This window comes from Pelmatolapia mariae, linkage group LG7 (genome assembly GCF_036321145.2).
Source record: "Pelmatolapia mariae isolate MD_Pm_ZW linkage group LG7, Pm_UMD_F_2, whole genome shotgun sequence".
Classification (NCBI taxonomy): domain Eukaryota; kingdom Metazoa; phylum Chordata; class Actinopteri; order Cichliformes; family Cichlidae; genus Pelmatolapia; species Pelmatolapia mariae.
In genome coordinates this window covers 9443593-9449592 of record NC_086233.1, presented here as the reverse complement: position 1 = coordinate 9449592, position 6000 = coordinate 9443593, and positions in this window count along the sequence as shown.

Here is a 6000-nt window from a genome sequence, read left to right as displayed (position 1 = left end):
GGCTGCTGAGGAGGAATCCGTTTGTCCTGAAGCTTGGAGAATTATGACTACCTCATCTACAACCTGCTTGTATTTATAGAAGACATCCCACCTCATATCAACCTCCCTCAACCCGAAGATCAAAGCACACATCCTCCCCTCCCTGCAGTCCAGCCCTCCTTTAGTTTTCACAACTTGAGTAATTAAGACGTCCCATTCAGTCTCAATGAGGCTGTTACAACAAGGCTCCAGTGAGTCTGGGAAGGACCCCCGACCCACCCTCTTTCCCGCTCTTCACATAGATAATACAGTCACTTCACCCCAAACTGTCTCCATCTTTTCCACAGCCATATCCATCCTATTAAAAACTTAACCTTCTGCAGTTTTTTAGGGAGTAACTTTAAAATACTAGTGTCAGTTCTCATTTCTTTATATTTTTCCCCCAAGCAAGCTGTTGTTGTAAATCTTTACAGTGGTCTTGATCAACGATTACCAAGGCTTTCTGAAGGCTTTCAAACATTAAAAAGACACCTACTTCAAGGGATGAACCAGTGTTCTGTCTACATATAAAAGACAACTTTGCAACAGACAACTTTGTCTTTAGGCACTTTATTGCTGGCAGCTTGTCACAAACACACACCATTTGTTCCCATTTCTTTAGCTGAATTCCCAAAACAACATAATTTGACAGACATAAAACAATATTTTTGCAACAAGGCAAATCCAGAGACTTAGTAGCTGTAAATTTGACATATTTGGCAATGGTGTGCAGTGTGTCCTCGACAGAAATTCCTCAACAAAAAATGGGCCAAGTGTAGGAGAAACGGATAGGACTAAAAATCTTTCTACAGCTGATAAACAGTATCTGGAAGTCCAGTCATTAAGAAATAGGCTGTAGTATGCCAAATTACACAAGGTTTGTGTAACTGTAATTGGACTGACAGAAATGAATTGATTTCATTTTCATTACATATTAAATGCTCCAAATGTCAGTGTAACAATTGAAGGATTTTCTGCTTTCTGAATATCTTAATTTATTGTGTAAAACAGTCTGTCTCAGCCAATCTCAGTCTAAAAATAAAGGATGCAGGCTAGATTAAAATTCAAACAATTGTATACATATGCTTGTATGTCCAAATATTACCCATTCCTCCATTTACCATTTGCAGAGCACCTCCCTTACACGTATAAATGTAGTGAAAGAAATGACTGCCTAACAACTTTTCAAAAGATAAAAGAACAAAAAACAAGAAAATTGGATCAAAACTGAATAAAAACAAGAAAAATACAATTGCCAAATGCAACAAAATATTTGAGCATTATTAATATCCCGTTTTTGCTGATAATTTTGTAATCTTTGCTTATTTTTTTTCTTTCTTTCTTTCTTTCTTTCTTTCTTTCTTTCTTTCTTTCTTTCTTTTAGAAAAATTTTAAAGAAACGTTCATGGCCTTTAATCTCCTCAAAGGTTGAATGCTAAACTGTTCATCGTGTCCAGTAATTTCAGATGAAGTACCAACAATTTAACTTCCTTGTTTAAAAAGCAGCTTTCAGGTTAATAATCATGACAATGAGCTGTGAGTGGCTGAAAACGGTGACAATGGCTTATTCTGGGATGATCCCGAGATAAAAGAGTGTTCACACAGCGCACTAACAGTGATCCTTTTATAGCTTATTTCATCAGGATTTATCTGTAGCTGATAAAGAACTGATGTTGCAATGTTTTTAGACCATTTTTAAACGTTTAATTTAAAATATTCTCTCTTTCAACTGTCGAATGGTGAGTGAAAAATAAGCTCTCATATAAAAAGAGAGTGGCTAAAAGTTTGGGATATATCGCACTGAAATGTCTTGTAAAGTCACCAAACAAGAAAATACTTGCAAATATTTGAGCAAATGCACGTATTTACGTAAGAGTTTGACAAAGCATAATATGCAGATACGCAGAGTGTAACTTCCCACCCCTGCTGATAGAAACTGGTTGGTCATCTCTTTTGTACCTCCTTAAATCACATCAAACTATGTGGGGATCAGTTAAGGTGGCTGATAATGAGTTGAAAATGATGATCCCAGCTGTGAAGTGGCTGTTAACATCAGCCCCGCCGCCCTGATAGACCCCGAGACTGACTGAGAGGAAGAGGTGTGTGTCGGGGGAGAGGGGCAGGGGGGGGGGGGGGGGGGGGTGATGTTTTATGTGCAAATGTTAAGTATTTTGTGTTGTTTAGAGGTTTTAGTCGATCACGTAGCACTCCCATTGATAAGATAATGACAGTGAGCTCTGGTGGTGATCATAGAATGGATTCGAGGCTGTGCGCTCAAGCTGACCCTCCGTCTGTGCGCGCAGTGGAGGGGAGAGCCGGTGCTAATAGTTCATTACCTACTGAAACTGGAACACTTCAAAGGCTCTCAGTGCTTTGATACCAACACACCCAACATGAAACAAAGGAGAGCTAACACCTTAAAGCCTGTTAATATCTTCTGGAGGCTTTTCAAACCCAATAAAGTCACACTCGGGTAATGGTGCTGTCAGTGGCGCTAACAAGCACGAATATGCCTTCACTTTAACTCTTTAACTTCACTGTAATGACTGTGGTCGTGTAAAGGTATTCGAATAGAGGACTTTTATTAGTAATAAAACGATTTCCATGTGTACTTTTACTTATCTGAATAATGTGAGTAATTCTTCCGACACTACTGCAACAGTATAATGTACTGTTGTATTTTGCAGTGCTGTAAAGTAATGCCGGTGTTCCATGTACTCAAATACTTCTACATTACTTTTTTTTTTAAAAGTGATACCGTGTTTTTTAATCCTTTATATGTATGTGGTAGTTTTCATATTCGGGTTAATAATAATGGTGATAATTAAAAATGTCGTCTTAAATTTGCGCACGCGATAATGTAAATACCTGTTTAAGCTGTCATGGTCGCACTCTGCCATAACCTCCCTTACATTCTTTAAGTTTTACTCATTAAAGAAAAAGAACCAAAACCCATATTAAACAAAGCTAAAGACAATTATTGCATGATTATTACAGCTACCAATTTTTTTGTAGATATTGTAAAAATATCTTTATTGTAAAATTATTGAGGCCACAATAATTGGTTCTAGTGTCAAACAATGGTAAAATTGGTCAGTCTGATTAATTCACATTATTTGACGGATTATTTGATTATTTAATCTGTAGCAATATAGAGATCAATTGGAACTACCTCCCTGCATTAAGCACTTTTACTTTCATATCCCAAGTGCTTCTTGCTTATAGAGGTCTGAGTCAGGTTTTTTTTTAAGTACATTAAATGTGCATGTTATTTTACATTAAAAGCACAGGATCAACTCTTTATCAGCCTGATCACATCATTTAAAAACTAATCACTGTTAAAGCTCCATCTATGGCCTTCAACTTCAAAGAGTATCATTGTCCAAAGAGTGATTTACTATATTATAAAGATTTACTTTTTGTTCCTTAATCATCACACATTAAATTTTTGAAGATGAAAAATGCAGTGTGGTCAAGAGAGAGCTGGAGTCTATCTAGGCTGCCACAGGGCAAGAGGGAGGAGACACCCTGTGAAGGTGCAGTGTAAAAATTAAAAAGCATTAATGGGAAAAAAATGTTATAGTACTCACAGAAAATGGGACTATGTACATGGTTCTGAAAACACGAAGCTCATTACATCATTTCAAACTTAGTTCAAAGAACAATCCAGTCATATATCAGGACAGAAAAGCCAGATTGAGGTACATTTATTTATTGTCAGTTCAGCTAAACACTGTTTTACAGTAACATATATTTCTTTTGTTACATGTATCTGTGCACTGATTTTCTCTGCAGTGTTTCTCATTGTTCTCACACTACAAAGGAAAATTTGTTCAGTTTTGCTACATATGAAGTAAAATAAATAATATTTGTTATTGTGTATACATGTAGAATTATAAATGTTTAAGGACAGAACAGTTGTATGCATTTAAATATGTAACATGACCCCATAAAGTCAAAACATACAGTGTTTTGTATTTATCACATTAATATTTCTCCAACGCACCATCAATCCTGAGATTAAAACTGTGTATGTTGTTTTTGTGAAGAAGTTTTGAGAAAAAATCTTTTGGGAAAATTACAACAACAACAACAGCAAAACTGTAGCTGGCTGATTGGTATTGTTAAGAGTTCAAAGGGGAGCTGGTCATTTGTTTTCTCCATTGCTGCCCGTCTGTCTGTCTGGATGCTATATGACTGGGTATCAGTGTCAGCTTGCTCCACCTCGTCACCTCCCTCCTGATCTGTCACAGGACGCAGTGCTTGACTTCTTTGATGTGAGGCCTGCTGAGGCAGACAGACCAGAAGCAGATGAGAGGCTAGGAGACGGGAAGAAAACACAGCTGCAAGCAGAGACAGCGAGACATGTCAACAGTCTGTGTTTCTGTGGCTCCAGCACTTAGAAACTCATTACATGATTCATAGGACTGTCAGAACAATGACAGACACACCTGTCTGACTACATAGTTACTTATGAGATATTAACTATGCAGTCAATGGGAGAGCACTGTGAGCTCTTTAAAGTCAGTAAAGTAGCAGGAACACAGCAGTCTGTGTCCTGTTTACAGCCGGCTTTAGTTTTGGCCTAATGTTTGTATGTTTTATGTTTTGGTTTGTTGTTGTTGTTTTCGGTCAGATTAGAAATTAGAAAAAGATTAGAGGGACAGCTCCGGTTGTGTGGTTTGGAGTCACAAGGCTGAGATGTTTGGCAGATGTGCAGGGGATGGATAGGGTATATACTGGACAAAAGATAAATGTGGAGCTGCCAGGAAGGAGGGGGAAAAAAGGAAGACGTCAGTGAAGGTTCATGGATGTAGTGGAGGAGGCCATGCAGAGGGCTGATGTGACAGTGGGATAGGGTGGGATGGAGGCAGATGATCCACTGTTGGCGACCCCTAAAAGGAGCAGCTGAAAAAAGAAGAAGAAGAAGAAGAACACAATAAATAAAGATGAATGAATGGCCACATTATTGCTGTTATGTTTTTCTAATTTTCCGGTATGTCACAGGGCTAACGCAGACAACCAATTTAAAATCACCAGTTAGACTAACCCAGGGGTGGGCAATCTCAGTCCACGAGGGCCGGTGTCCCTGCAGGTTTTAGATCTCACCTTGGGTCAACACACCTGAATCACATGATTAGTTCGTTACCAGGCCTCTGGAGAACTTCAGGACATGTTGAGGAGCTAATTTAGCCATTTAAATCAGCTGTGTTGGTTCGAGGACACATCTAAAACCTGCAGGGACACCGGCCCTCGTGGACTGAGATTGCCCACCCCTGGACTAACCCCACAAAGTTTGGGGGTTCTTTGGACTCTGGGAGGACACTGGAGTATTCACACAGATGGGGAGAACATACACACTCCACACAGAGGTCATGACCACATCGCAGATTTGAACAAAGGACTTTCTTGCTGTGAGCTGACAGAATTCTCCACACCACCACTGTGTTGCCCTTTTTTAGGCAATGATAATCATAATGTGAAAATCTGACATGATACCAAGCTAAATCTATAAATGCCAAAATTCTGACTAAACCCATTCAATTTTTTGCAACAATCTGCAGACCAGATGCAATTCTGCAATATGCATTTCTAAGGGCCACAAGGGTGTTCTAATATTTCAGTAAAGTCACCCATCTTTATCATCTGTTCAAACTCCAGCTGGGCCTGTTTTTTTTCCCTACTTGTTTCTTTAACAGGTAAAATTAGTTTATTCAATGAAAGCATCTTCCTGTTCTCTGAACTTTAAGACCACTGGTCTCTGTTTGCTCACTTTAATCAAAACTTCACTGGTGTTGAGTCAAGTCCCAGCTTATTTTAACAAGATTATTATCTACCCAATTAAAAAATGACACAAAAATACAAAATCGACTCTCTTCTTTCCTTCTCTTTCCCGACTAATCAAAAGAAAAAGGAACAACATATATATCTGCATATATGATTTGGAAAACTTTTACAGTAAATAACCTTTGGATTCTTGAT